The sequence below is a fragment of the Alosa sapidissima genome, chromosome 4, assembly GCF_018492685.1.
Source record: "Alosa sapidissima isolate fAloSap1 chromosome 4, fAloSap1.pri, whole genome shotgun sequence".
In the NCBI taxonomy this organism is placed as follows: Eukaryota; Metazoa; Chordata; class Actinopteri; order Clupeiformes; family Clupeidae; genus Alosa; species Alosa sapidissima.
The window spans coordinates 31,162,197-31,176,973 of NC_055960.1; the positions used below are offsets into that span (position 1 = coordinate 31,162,197).

Here is a 14,777-nt window from a genome sequence, read left to right on the forward strand (position 1 = left end):
TTAAAATGTGTATGAACAGTCTAGCGACGCATTTCATCAAGGCCCATTTGGACATGTCAGTTGCACCACTAGATGTAAAACAGCATTTCGTTTCAGACTACTGTTACTTAATTTGTGCATTAACAATAACGTTTCAGACTACTGTTACTTAATTTGTGCATTGACAATAAAGTATTACATGAACTAAAGATGACTAAAATCTTAAGTAGAAGAAGAAACATTCACAAAAAATCCATCCATCCAAAAATGACCTTTGTTTTTGATAGCTGTTGAAAACGGCATGGAACTGACAGAGATGTTTTTGTTTATAAATAAATAAATAAATAACATTATGCTGATACCTTTTGCTTTTCCCAAATACAATGTAGCCTACAGGTGTAAGTGACCTTTCATCAATCCAGTTGCAATGGATGAACTGTGATGATCTGCCCTACTTGTGATTGTTTAGAGATGTTAAAGGTTTTATAACAGTGCTACATCTTCTTTGGCTATTCTACAATCTATTCACCTTTTCAGCACCAGTAGGCTACTCTCTGTGCAGCCGCACACACACACTCAGGCATGCCAAACAAGCATACACAAAAGTTTCAAGAGTGGGGGATGGAGTAAAATATGGAGACAAATTGAAGTGTGATTTATTTTCGCGGAACGGATGTACAGGACTGAGTGGCGGTCATATTTTACATCTAGTTTTTTACAGTATAGGGCCAAAATCCCTGGAGCAACTTGGGGTTAGGTGAATTTGATACAGAGATATAGTTCTCTGGAAATACATATTACTGATCACTGGTTAATATGTAAAAGACAACAGAATATCTGTGGTTAACCTTTATAATAAAATTGGGAGTCAGATTGGTTAAGAAATAAGTTTAATTCAACTCAACCTCATTGAAGCACCGGATACGGAACATGTTTATTCGGGTACCTAGGTGACAACTGTTTTTTCTCAGCTTTCACCAGCAATGAGGTTTATGGATCTATTAATCATCTAGCTTCTTTTATAATACTTCCTTAGTATGTGTGCCATTTGTCCTGTAAAGTTTACAAAAATACTTACCTCCTAAATGAGAGGTTTGGCCAGAGAGAGGTACAGAGTTAGATAGGTCAGATATAAATCGACCTCTGGGGGTTTCTGCATGATAGTAGCACCTAATTTTGATAAGAGCAGGTGAGCTTTGTCTGGCCCACTGGATCAGCTCCTGATACCCAAGAGAGAGTTGACAGGAGGGAGCAGAGTAATTATTACCCACACTCACTCCCCTCAGTGTACACATTACACTGAGATGCTGGAGAATTAGATGGCACACAATTAAGATGAATTTTGTCTTTCTCTGTGATGACCAAAGGAGACACCATCAATGTGGGAGCTGGAGGTCCTACAAAAAATTTGTTTGGAAATGTATCATACATGAATTAGGATGTCTAACATCAACACATGCTATGTTACTATAGTAAGTTTTTTTTAATGCAGTAATACATGAGAATATCTATTTTAGTATCCTGTGCAGCAAACAGACACTTACTCTGGACAGTGACTGAAGATGGATCAGAGTGATCAGACATGGCAAGACTCCCAGAGATGTCCATCGAGTAGGAGCATGTCATGTTAACTACTGTGGGTGAGTTTTGACCTGACTCTTTGAGTAAATCATAACCCTGGAGAGAATATTTACAATTTAAAGCAGCTTAAGCCTTGTCCCCTTTCCCTAAACAGCTGAAATAGCACTGTGATGCTTTCTGAGGCACCTCACAGGTCAGATGAACTGTGTCCATCTCATAGATGACAGCAGGAGAAACAATCAGCTTTGGCTTTTGAACCCCTACAACACAAAGAGAAATGTACATCTTAAAAAATGAAGTGTTCTTACAAAGAGGCAAGATTCTCTGTCAAAGCAGAGGACATTTTTTTGTGACAGGCTCAATATAATCTAGTTAGGAACCAGCACATGACACAATTGTCTTGCCATATGCTGGGATTTAGTGATAAAGATTTTGTCTGACTTTTACTGAGGAAGATTCAGTGATATCCATCAGAAAAGCAGTCAAGTGAATTCAGCACACTAGAATCTGAGGACAGACGGGTAAATCTGCGGTAAATCACGGTAAACAAAATCAGATATTTTAGGCAGTAAAAGCTCCCGGTAAGAACCAAATCAGATTTTATTCAAATCTACACACTTATAGCTACTGAAAAATATAAGGTTCATCAATCAAATGTTATTTTGAAGTACTAAAAAACATATTTGTTTTTCGAATTTTTGAATGAAAGTTGGTCCTTTTACTATAGTTAGTGGTGGCAAATGTTTTTGATAACCTAACGACAATAAAAACTTGGTGTGTTTAAAACATATTTTTGTGTTAATAAGTTGTGACTCATGGAATCAAGCCTTTTTATTTAGTAGTGAGTCATCACCAAGCAGTTTGAATAATCAGCGACACCACCATTTGACAAGAAATTGTTAAAGACAGACGGCCAACAGGGCCCAAAAGATTCCATTACTCCTAGTAGAAAGTTTGTTGATATTGACATGAAGAGGACTGGAAACCCTTTAAAATGACATTGTTTTTATATGTTCAGAGAAGGCAGCTGGATAAACCTGGTTCAAACTACCTTGTGGATGGGCGACGTAAGAGGACGTGGTATCAGGATTAACAGAGGCTCTAATTGACTTCACTTTATCAATAAAATAGGATAGTAAACTTTTCACTCAGCAAATTTAGCGTCACTTTCTGAGGCACAGGAAGGGGCTGGGTTTACCAGCTGTCTTATCTTAAATAGAAATCAATTTTTCTTAAACTTTCTTAAATAGAAATCAAAAAAACTTTTGTGTATGTAAATGAGTATGTGCACACAGTATGCGTTTGCTTTTGTGTATATGTGTGCTTTTCTGTGTGTGAGTTTTCGCTTGACTTGACTGTGTGTGTGTGTGTGTGTGTGTGCATGCGCGTGCTTGCCTGCGTGTATGTTCGCTTGTGATTGTGTATGGGGGTACAGTAAGTGTATATGTTTATGTGTGTGTGTGTGCGTGCGTGTGGGTGTGCGTGTGCGTGTTTATGTGTGTCCATGCCTGCATGTGTGTGTGTGCGTATGCCTGCATGTCTACTGTGCATGTGTGTGTGTGTGTGTCTTTCTGTGTGTCCTGGGAATCGTTGACACAATATCACTGAAGAAAAAAGGGGGAAAAAATCCAGAAGAAAAACATCTCTGACTAAACCCTTACTGAGCGGCTTCGCTGTGCGGTGGTCATAATAATAAAGGCATAAGGATATTAAAGCAGATCAAAAAGTGTCAGGCAGAACATTGATATTGGTGGGTGTGGGACTATCAAATAATGCACATCATTTCAAGGCACTATACTCAAATTAAAATGGACTATGTGTAGAATTCTATAAGGTTCGAGTCCACTCTTCCACTGACTTTGATACAGACTGTTAATAACAGATGGTTCACAATTAAAATCTATACATTTGTGATCGGTTATATCCAGGCATTCCAACAGCGGATATTGTAAGGGTAAAATAAGGTCCAATATATGACCAAGATTATGTGTTAAAATGTATTAAAAGTTAAAAGAAGTAGTTCTGCTTGAAAAAAAAACAGTTGCACAATAATTGGTGGAGTCATCAACAAGGATAAAATCACCAGAGCAACTTTATCATAAGGTAAAACAAATGTATATAGGAATAGATAGGTTCTGATAAAAAATTATTTGATAAAGTTATTTGTTTGTTTTTTGGACAGGGGTGGGGATGTAAAGATGGAGGTCACCAAGTTTAATGGTGAGAACTTTGAGATGGTGAGAATGGTGAGAACTGGAGGCCACCACCACATTGTCGTTGAAACAATCAAACCAGGGTTGCCAACTCTCACGCATCTGGTGTGACACTGACGCTTTCAGCATTAATCTCGCTCTCACACACACGCAAGAAATGTCACGCCAAATCCATTATTCTTTTTTTTCCAATCTGTTCATTTTCTGTTGATGACTAGATTAGACCACAGCATTGTTTCTAAATTACAGGAGACAAGTGTAAGGCTTTAGAACAAATGCAAGTAGGTCTAATATCTATCTACCACGTTCTCAGCCCAGTTTTCTCTTATTATTGATTCGCTGACCGGACCACGACACCTTCACAGAACATGCTGCTATTTACAGTGCCTATAAAAAAGTCTTCAGCCCCATGCTAAAGTTTACTAAAAAGAGGAATAAAAAAATCATCTTTTGGAAATGGATCTTAATGCCATAATTAAAAAAAATAAGGAAAAATCCAACCTTTAGGGACACCGATTTTCTTTGTGAATGAATAATGTATTGTAAATTAATAAATACTCTTCATTAAAATACAGGGTGCATAAGTTTTCATACCCCTATGTTAAACCTGTGTTGAATTCTCATAGAGGCAGGCAGATTTTTATTTTTAAAGGGCCAGTTATTTCATGGATCCAGGTACTATACATTCTGATAAAGTTCCCTTGGCCTTTGGAATTAAAATAACCCCACATCATCACATACCCTTTACCATATCTCACGATTAGCATGGGGTACTTTCTATAAGATCATTTCTCAATGCAAATCAAACTTGCTATTAGGCTAACTGAAATAAAACCATCCCAATCTAGGTATGTTGAAGGGTATGTGATGATGTGGGGTTATTTTAATTCCAAAGGCCAAGGGAACTTTATCAGTGACTCTCTGGACGTGTCCGCTTGACCGCTTTGAGAAAGGACAGTCGGGGTGAGCTACCGACAGCCAGGCAACCACTGAGCCTTACCCTCTGGCTAAAAGATTTCAGAGACTTGAATTTAGTGAACTATTTTAATCTCCCCTAAGTACCAGTATTTTCTATTTAGTGTTTGCCAGCCCTTAATAAAGTGTGTTTTTGTATTCAACTTTGGCTGTCTGTTGGGTTTCTGCTGCTGGGACCTGGGTCAATATGGTTTTGAAATGGTAGCAAATTTCTATATCTCTAACTTTGGGCTTTATGTTTCTTAAAACTGAACTGTGCTTAAATTGCCTATATATCTGTAAATATTCAAATAAAATTATATACAGCTCATGGCTAAGAGTTTGTGAATGTAGCCTTAATGATTTAGTTACACAAAATGCTAAGGATGCATGTATTTAAGTGTCTAAGTGGTGCTTAAATTGGTCAATGCATGATTTCATAACAGGCCAAATAGAAAATAAATGTTAAATATAGCCTAGATATCTGTAAATATTAAAATTGGATGATGTAGGCTAGTATAGAGTTAGATAAAGTTGGATTGCTCCAAAACTCACACCAATGGATTGTGTCTTAAAGGAGCCACACCACTTTTATGACACTAGCGCTGTTCTGTTGACCTTTAGTTTTGTTGCTACTGGGCATGAAGGACAGGCTAATTATGAGTTCTGTCCAACACTGGTAGGTTTAGAAAAAAAGTCAGCACATTTTAATCATATCACAATAATACCAATAACCGTGATAATTTTGGTCATGATATAAAATGTTCATACTTGTATCTCTAGTGGCTGGTAAAAAAGTTGAGTGGCTGGTAGATTTTGGAATCCACCATCCACAGTGGTAGGTGTAAAAAATATTTTATTTCCAACACACAGACACACACACACATACACACACACACACACACACTCAGGAGAGGGGCCCCTCAGTCAAATAACACCGGTCACGCTATGTGTGATAATTACTGTATGCTTTGTAATTGTCATCTTTTTTCACAGTAAGATGCCTTAAATTGGTTGATGGTTATGTCATATTTGTAAGTCTCAATCTGTCCATTTCTTTCCACAAAACTCACCAGAAGTCAACATTTATTTTTCAAGCATGGAGCATGCCCCCATAACCCCCTAGAATTGAACATTTTTGAGGTGTGGAAGGGGGCCTTTCCATGTCTGTGCCCAGGGGCCCAGTGGCTCATAATCCTTCCATGCCATGGGGTTAAAACACTGGTCTTGTTTTCGATGCAATCAATAAATGAATCGTACATTTTGAAGAAATTATTCTATTAAGGGTTTTTTACATAAATCACGGATTATACATAGCAAAATAATCAGGGGACAGACATTTCTAGAATTAGGTTAAGGAAAAAAGTTTACGCGCGCGGACGCACTATTCCAGCTAAACACCCGAAGTTGGCAACCCTGAATCAAACAGTGGAGGACACAGTTCAACAAGAAGACTATAATCATTAGTTTGGAACCAAGAAACATGTAAACCACCTTTTGTAAGCCAACTGTATACTACTGTCTATTCTGCACTATATATATTATATGTCCTGTCTATGCACCACTTGTCTATACTTTGTATATCACATTGCAATTTTCTGCTTTTTTGCACTTCTGATTAGACGCAAACTGCATTTCATTGTCTTTGTACTTGTACTCTGCACAATGACAATAATAACAATAGTTAAATCTAATATAATCTATTACTTTAGTGCAGTAAAACCATCACAACTTCTCCATGTGGCATTTATATTTCTGATCAGTTTTATTAAATGTAATTAATAAAGCACACTTACTGTAACAATGTGCGGTCACAATTAAATAAATGCAAAGAGGGATCACAGGAGCCATAATAGCATTTGAGAACTGAGGCTGAAATAAAGACGAAATGAAGACACTGAGGCAGACAGTGAGCTGCTGACTAGCAACAGAGCTGCAAAACTCTTCCTCCAGAGCTCTAAAGCAACACAAGTGAAGGGTTAGCCACCACAAAAGTCTATTTCTGTCTAGTTCTTGTCTATTGAAAGAGAGTGGAACCATCAACAGTTTCAATCCTGCAACACGCTTTTGTTTTTGTTGTTTGTTTGGTTGTGTTACATTTAGTGATAGCATCTTTCTACAAGATTGAATCCACAAAAGATTGTAATATTGTATTTGTATTATTTGAAAGCTTCCCAGAAAGAAGGGAAAGCCATACATCAGAGACATGCGTTGCACTGATCAAACTACGCCACTTCAGTACTTCAAAGTACACCACACCAGGCCAAGCTTGTAAAGTGCAGGTAGTTGATTGTCTTTTTGTGCTCCGGCCTGTCTACGTTTATACTTTATTGTTTCAGGTACACTTTGTTACCTCTGCTCCACCACAATCATTTAGTAAAACAGTTTATATACTCGCTGACTGTAAAAAAATCCTAAGAAAATGCTGTTGGAGATTGGTTTGGATCAATGACATTTGAAGATGACTTCCTATTGGTTTGTTAATGCACACGGGAAAAACATTTTTCCCAGTGAAAACGTCATCAAAGACATCACCTCATGTGAGAAAAATTGGTGGGAAACTTGGGAAAGACTTTGCTAACAGAGTTGCCCTGTTGTGTTGTAGTCATATTGTAGTTCATTACTCCATGTGGACTTTCCTGTCCAACAACTTTAATGTGAACTTGGGAATTTGCCATTTTGACAGTTGAAAGCTGCATATACCTCTTTCACAGTTGTCTCCACCATACTTGTAAGCAAATACAGTTGTTTATTTAAGATTAATGAGTTTATGTTTTAAGCTTTGTTGTGGCGTCCATGTTTTTCACACATTCCAATGTCAAAGCACATGAGGGCTCACAGTTGGAAAAACAACATACGGTAATCATAACTATATGTTTTCAATGTGCACACAGCGCAGTGCACTGACTAACTTATATGTTTCTGTTTATGTGTCATTAAACAGTTCTTAGAATCTTCATTGCTGTGACTTCAGCTTGTGTCATTGTTGTCGTGGGATTGATGTCCGTCTGTTTTTGCAAGAAGACCAGTGAGTTGAAATTTATTTTGTGCCTAAATCAATCATCTAGTTCTTACAAAGGAAGAGTTTTGAAAATAGGTTAAATCATTACCAGTTAAATGCAATTGTTTCAGATGATCCACATAATGGAGGTGCTTTAAAACAGACATTGAATGGAAAAGTGTTTTTACCTTGGCTTTGGAGGAGAGTAAGGAGAGTTTGGCGCATTACCACAAAGTTGACGTGAACTGGAAACATAGCTGTTTCCTCCTTCATATGCAAAATTTTAGATTTTGAAGTCTAAGTTCGGGAGGAGCATAGCAAAATTGGCCATGCCTACAGTGTCGTATTTGGTAATTTATTCCCAGCATTTGAATTGATCATTCGCTTTCCACCCACAACCTCCCATCTTTCTTAGTTAGGAATAGCCTAGGGTGAACAGATGGATCTGCTTGGTTCCTGCCTGTGCAGTAGACTCCTACACGATCCCTACATACTGTAGCACTCCATGATCCTAGACCTTGGCAAACTTTTTGCAAATTGGGACTGGTGAAGTGACTGGTGTCAAACATTGTCTAAATATGAAATTAACTTATGCATTCACGAGCGCGTCAATGAAAAAACAAGGTGTGATCAGGCGCATTAATCATACACTGCTATTTTGACTAGTCCACTGACTAAGAGAAACCTGGTTTATATCACTGTAATTTGTATAGCACTGTCAAGAAATCTAGCTTGAGATCTGCCTAGTATCGACACCTTATCAACGAGTTCCTGGCAACACAATGCAAAGACTGTTACTGTGCTTGAATAAGTGTCCTTTATTACTATATTTTTTATATTTATATTATTATTATTATTATTATTAATCATGTTTATTTGATATGGCCTATTTGATATGGAGTGTTTTAGCAGGTGCTAATTTGTGCATCTTATCTAACTCTAGGGGAGAAGGTAAAAAAGATAATTTCCCTTAAGACCCTATTTTACCTGTGTTGAATACTTACTAATTCTTTGACCAACACCTTTTCTTGCAGATAATCCAATGCATCTACACACCACAAACAGTGGAAATGTTGTAAGTTACATGTGAAATAATGTGTACAAGAGGTACAGCTAACAGACTGCTGCTGCGGTAAAATCGTCTTCCTGTGGTTTAGGCCTTTGTACAGCCTGGGACCATCACCATGACAACCTCAGTGCCATCCACCTTTGAAGTCTTAGGTAAGGAAGTCTACTGTGTTACCTTTTGATGTTTCTGATAAACAGTGGACTAAATATTTGGTTCATGACATTACACAGCTTTGCAATGAGCAATGACCGTAATAGTTGGATGTTCAGGTTAGAACTTCTGCAGATATACTGTAGCAAATGACTCATGGCATTTTGTTTTGTCTTTTTATTTTCACCACATCACTGTCTCAGATATAAGTCTACATATAGTCTGATGGTATGACCACACTGTGTATTAAAAGCGAGTACTGTCTGCACACTGAGAAACCACCAACCACTACCCCTCGACTCTTAGTAGCTAAAACGTCCCTTCTATTTTAGGTGCTGATTGGAGGGTAGGATATGAACAATCTGAAGAGAATGTTGTGAGTGCATCTGAGTGTTTGTTACAGAACGAACATAATGTACACTTAAAGCGCATCAGCCTTTAAACAATTATATTATATTATATATTGTATGTTGATCTCAAGGGGCCATGTCAACCCATTCCATAACCACTCATTTCATGTATAGCGCCACCTAGTTAAAAATTAAAAAGCAATTGTGTTTTCATCACAATATCTCTGGCTGACATGGTCAAAACTGCACGAAATTGAAAGTGTAGGATCATTATGACACCTTCCGAATGCATGCCAAGTTTTGTGAACTTTCGTTCATGGGGGGCCTTACAATAAAATAATTTATGTGTACACCATAAATTATACACCATTTGTGACCATACACCAACAAGGATTCCCGGGACATTGAAAGACCGGGGTACACGAAACTTGGTGGGCATGTAACCCCACATGGATAGCATGGAATCGTCGTTTTTCGTTTTGATCTGTAGCCCCCCCGCTGGACTGGACCCCCCGAAAGGAGGGTAGGGCAGACAGTTTTCTGTGAATATCTTGAGAACCATAGGGCCTAGGATGACCAATTTTTTCCGTATGTTTGCCTCCAGGGGTCATGTTAACCCATTCCATGTGCACACATGTGCATAAACAGATACACACGCACACACATACATTCACAGTAATCATACCTATGACACATACTCACACAGTAGACATATGTACGCATGCATGCATATGCACAAACACACATAGGCAGACAGACACACAAAGCACGCACACACACAGACACACACACACACCCACACACATAAACATAAACGTGTGCACGCACACATGCACACAATTAAAGAATTTCTCAGAATTATGAACAGGCAAGATGGGGGTGGGGTTGTATAAAATGAATTTTACATGTGAAATCTATGAACTAATCATGTTTTGGTACTTGTTGTCTAGCAGATACCAGTGAGAATTGAGTGTGGCTAATGCAATTTAGTGAGACAGTTGGAATCATATAGGCCTTTCAGCGTGATTTATTTTTGTGGAAAAAATGTGCTGGACTGGGCGGCGGTCATATTTTGTAACGCTCTGCGGTACATCTAGTTACATACAGTATATGACAGTGATTTCCTTCCTCCAGCATCTCTCTATCTTTTTAGATATCACACTTGTTCTACCAGAAAGACTCAGTAGACAGAATAGAATCAGTTAACGATTTAATTAGTAAAGGAACGGCTTGGATGCAAGCATGATAGAGTCCTGAATAGGTAACAGTCTTTGGCGTAGGCCCCGTCTCGAATCCGTCCAGCGATGAGCGGATCTCGTCTCCTGCCGATGGATGAAGGCAGGGGCGGGGAGCCTACCCCCAAAAGGATGAGTGATGCCCGCCAGGGCGGTGACTCAGTAATCTGGTTCTGAGAGGAGCAGAGACATTAGTATACATACAAGATGAATTAAACAGCATGACTGGGCCGGGGTGAAGACGTTGTGCCAGGACGCCGACAGAATTTTAAAGTAGCTAGGTGTTAACCATAACCTAGGGTTGTAGTGGGGCCCGCAGCATGCTTTCGCTTTAGTGGGATTTAGAAGCTTGACGAGCTGGGCAACCAGCGTCTAGGGCAACCTAGACCAATGCGGCGGCCGGGCAACCGGCGTCCAGGGCAACCTGGACCATAAGCACTTCACGATCTGGGCGCCCTGTGACTAGCGAGCTAGTACATCGTGACGAGCCAGGCCACCGGCATCCAGAGCAACCTGGACTTTAGTGCTTATGCGAGCTGGGCAACCAGCGTCTAGGGCAACCTAGACCACGAGACGTGCCGGGCTACCGGCGTCCAAGGCAACCTGGACCATTAGCTGGGCAACCAGCGTCTAGGGCAACCTAGACCAACGTGACGGCCGGGCGACCGGCATCCAGGGCAACCTGGACCGAACTGGGCAACCAGCGTCTAGGGCAACCTAGACGAGCGTCACGAGCCGGGCAACCGGCGTACGGTGCGACCTGAACCATGAGCTGGTCAACCAGCGTATAGGGCAACCTAGACCGATGTGATGGCCGGGCGACCGGCATCCAGGGCAACCTGGACCAAACTGGGCAACCAGTGTCTAGGGCAACCTAGACGTGCATCACGAGCCGGGCGACCGGCGAGAAGTGACCTGAACCATAAGCGTCGAATGAGCTGGGCAATCAGTGAAAGGGCAACATGCCCATGGCTGAGACTAAATCACCACAAGCTACCGGCATGCTGGGGCCCAATATGTTTCAGCAATTAGTGCAAGGCGAATGCCAGAATTTAACCACCGCCACCAGGATTTGTGAAGGTAAAATGAGGTACCTGAGTTAACATGGGAGAGCAACTTCTGAGCATCGAAAATGTCAAGAGGAGTTAGTTTGATGCATCCTGATGGATGACGTGGATAGCCCTTTTTGGCCGGCAGTCTTGGCTGCGCCGATGCGGAATGAGTGAGAAGTGAACCTCTTTGAAGAGAGGTTACATTTAAGCAGCACGTTAGCTAGATGGCTGCTGAAAATCGGGTAAAGTGTGAGCCGTAGTTTAAGGTAGTGAACGGGGACCAGGGAAGCAAAACATGGTTAGGGTTCAAATTAAACATGATGTACTCAGGATCAATGCAGGGGAATAGAGCTTGTGGTTGCAGATGCTTGGGACCGGAGCAATGAGTTAGTTGATATGGGTGCTTGAGTATATTCGCATCGAAGTCATGTGGTTTAATATTTAGGATAGATAAGCATTATGACTAGTTTTGTAGAAGACTAGTGCTTGTGAAGCCAGATGTGTGTTCTGGTTCGATAGCTCACCTGCAGCGGCTAGAGTGAGATGAATGTATGAGCTGCAGACCCAAGGCCAAGATGGATGCGTGTGAGCTACACCTTAGCACCTGCTCTTGGAAAGCCCCCCAAAATAAGATGAGCAGCATCAGTAATGCGAGGGAAGCATGACCTTGCGACGTAGACAAAGGACTTCAGGACAATTCATGCCTGTATGTGATAGGAGGAAGAAACATATGTTACTGAAATATGACGAGACAACGAACAGATGAGTGCTGGGGTACCACCATGGTGCTTATGCATCTCAGAGTGCAGAGGAGCTCTGAGAATGACTTAACGCAAGCTTGCTATACCAGCTGCACCACTGTGGCAGGATAGTACAGTTTAGAACTGGCTGCTGGAGAGACAATGAGTAAAGGTAGCAATGAGGAGAGAATAAGCAATACATATCGCCCAACTGGATGCAGAAATTATATTAGTCATGCGCCAAGCACTGGCCCCTGAGTGAGTGGAGGGGTGGGAATCCAGAGTTCTCACGGAAGCATTTGCTCAGGGAGAGACTCGAGTCTGGCAAGGAGTATGATGCACGTAACTTTTGCCCCTTGCATCGCGGGGAACCAATATATGTGTAGCTGATATAGTGGGCCATAGGCGATCTAAACAGATGACAGACGTAGTGTCATCCAATTGCGTCGAAGTCCGGAATCAGGCAGTTAACATTGACCGTATAGCGGTATCCTGAACCATGAGCTGGGCAACCAGCGTCCAGGGCAACCCAGACAGACATGACGGCCGGGCAACCGGCATCCAGGGCCACCTGGACCAAACTGGGCAACCAGCGTCTAGGGCAACCTAGACGAGCGTCATGAGCCGGGCAACCGGCGTCCAAGGCAACCTGGACAGTGAGCTGGGCAACCAGCGTCTAGGGCAACCTAGACCAACGTGACGGCAAACAGGTTAAAGCTAAAACAATTCTCCCACAATGCCAGTGCAATTAAAAACAATTTACAAGGTAGAGCACAATAACGAAAGTGCATCAGTGAGTGCCGGTTTTACACAGTCAAGAGTCAGTTCTAGACAGGTGATAAGTGCTGGGATTAGGAAGGCTAGTTTTAAGCCGTGCTACAAGAGGAGATATCCTCGAAGGCGCTGGCCTTCGGGAGATTTGTGAAGACGGAGGGATGACCCCCCTCCAGTATGAACTGGAAACTGGATCCACACGATTGCGTGATTCTGTGAACCGGCACTGCCATCCCTGTAAGAAAGTAGATGTTAGTGTGATATGTGGAACTGCTTCTCCATTGACGAACTGCATCCCCTCAACGGAAGAGGGGAGGCATGATGCACCTGCAGGGGTTAGCAAATTAAAGATTGGGAGGAGAATGTAAAAGGAACTTGCACGTCCTCCCTGGCGCGATCACTTCGGGTGAGCATATCTGCCAAAAACAAAACAGCCAAGGCAAAATGGAGAATGGAAATTAGAGTACACATTATTTGCAGAGGATCCTGCTAAAACAGCAAATCGAGTCAGCAATCAATGTGACTGATGGCGTGACTAGATGGGCTGAAATCACACGGACACGCAGAGACCCGTTGTCTAAAGAGAGTGCATGAAGGGCGCGGCGTTGGCCTGAAGGAGACTTGAGTCTGCCAGTGATGATGGACCGCTCCGTTTGACCTGCGAGAAGGAAGGAGTGGTTAGACAGGTGACATGTAGCATCGTCATCGGTAAAACAACCAGCCAACGGCTACGTTGGTAGTCGTGATCAACGAACTTCCAGCATAGGCCACCATTTAAACCACAACTAGCAAAATGTAAAATTGCCGACATAATCATGGACAGCCGGTAACCATTAAAACCAATATATGGAGTGCTGAAGCGACCCACTGGTGGGCAGTGAGCAAAGTGAGGCCTGCCATAGAATTCCTAGGAACCCAATACACGATACGGAATCAGAAAAGACATTTTAACCATACAAAAGACACTAGAAGGATATGTTACATACACAAATGACACAGCTTCTTAATTAAAAGCTCAACCATGTGGGCATGAGCCCACACTGTGGTGTCAGCTCATGAACACTGACATAATACGGGCATTGAAAGAAAACACCTATTATTGCCTAGATAATAGCTTGTGTGACATACTGGCAATTGATGACCATGGGCCGGCGTGCCGTCATTTTGGTTCGAGCTTTGGTGTAAGACCCCCCAAAATTGAGAACCCAGATAGCTGAGAACGTCGGGGACGTCACGGCATACCTGGGACATCACAGATCAGCAGTAGCTGAGAGTAGTTTGAGCAACGGCAAGTGCATGCAGAGAATCACCCGAGGAAGGCCGTGTAGACTTCCTACCAGAAGGTATGGGACGCAATCCCAGATGATTAAACGAATGCAACGATGAACTGGCTTCCCACAGCCATGCACAAGGAGTGATACCTGAACCGAAGGTCCAGCAGACGAGTAGCCTAGCCTAAAGCCTATGCAGCCCAACGAGCAGCGAGGCAAATTAAGAGGCTACACAAAAAGACAACTGGTTTGACGACGCTCAACCAAGGTAGACATCGAGATAACCACAGTGAGTGTAGAACATCAATTAAACAGCTCTTAATACAGGGTTGGGTTCAACGGCAGCGTGGTGCAGGCCAGCAATTTACAGCACGAATCGCAAGGATTATAAAATCAACAGGAATTATG

General features: G+C 41.6%; 1 long non-coding RNA gene across 1 annotated transcript; it reads right to left on the minus strand.

The window, feature by feature from the left end:
• Positions 1-903: 903 nt before the first annotated feature.
• LOC121707394 lies at positions 904-6,670 on the minus strand. Its single transcript, XR_006031318.1, has 3 exons — positions 6,524-6,670; positions 1,524-1,820; positions 904-1,376 (listed from the first exon to the last, which is right to left on the minus strand). It is a non-coding gene; the product is annotated as an uncharacterized LOC121707394 (long non-coding RNA).
• Positions 6,671-14,777: the final 8,107 nt, after the last annotated feature.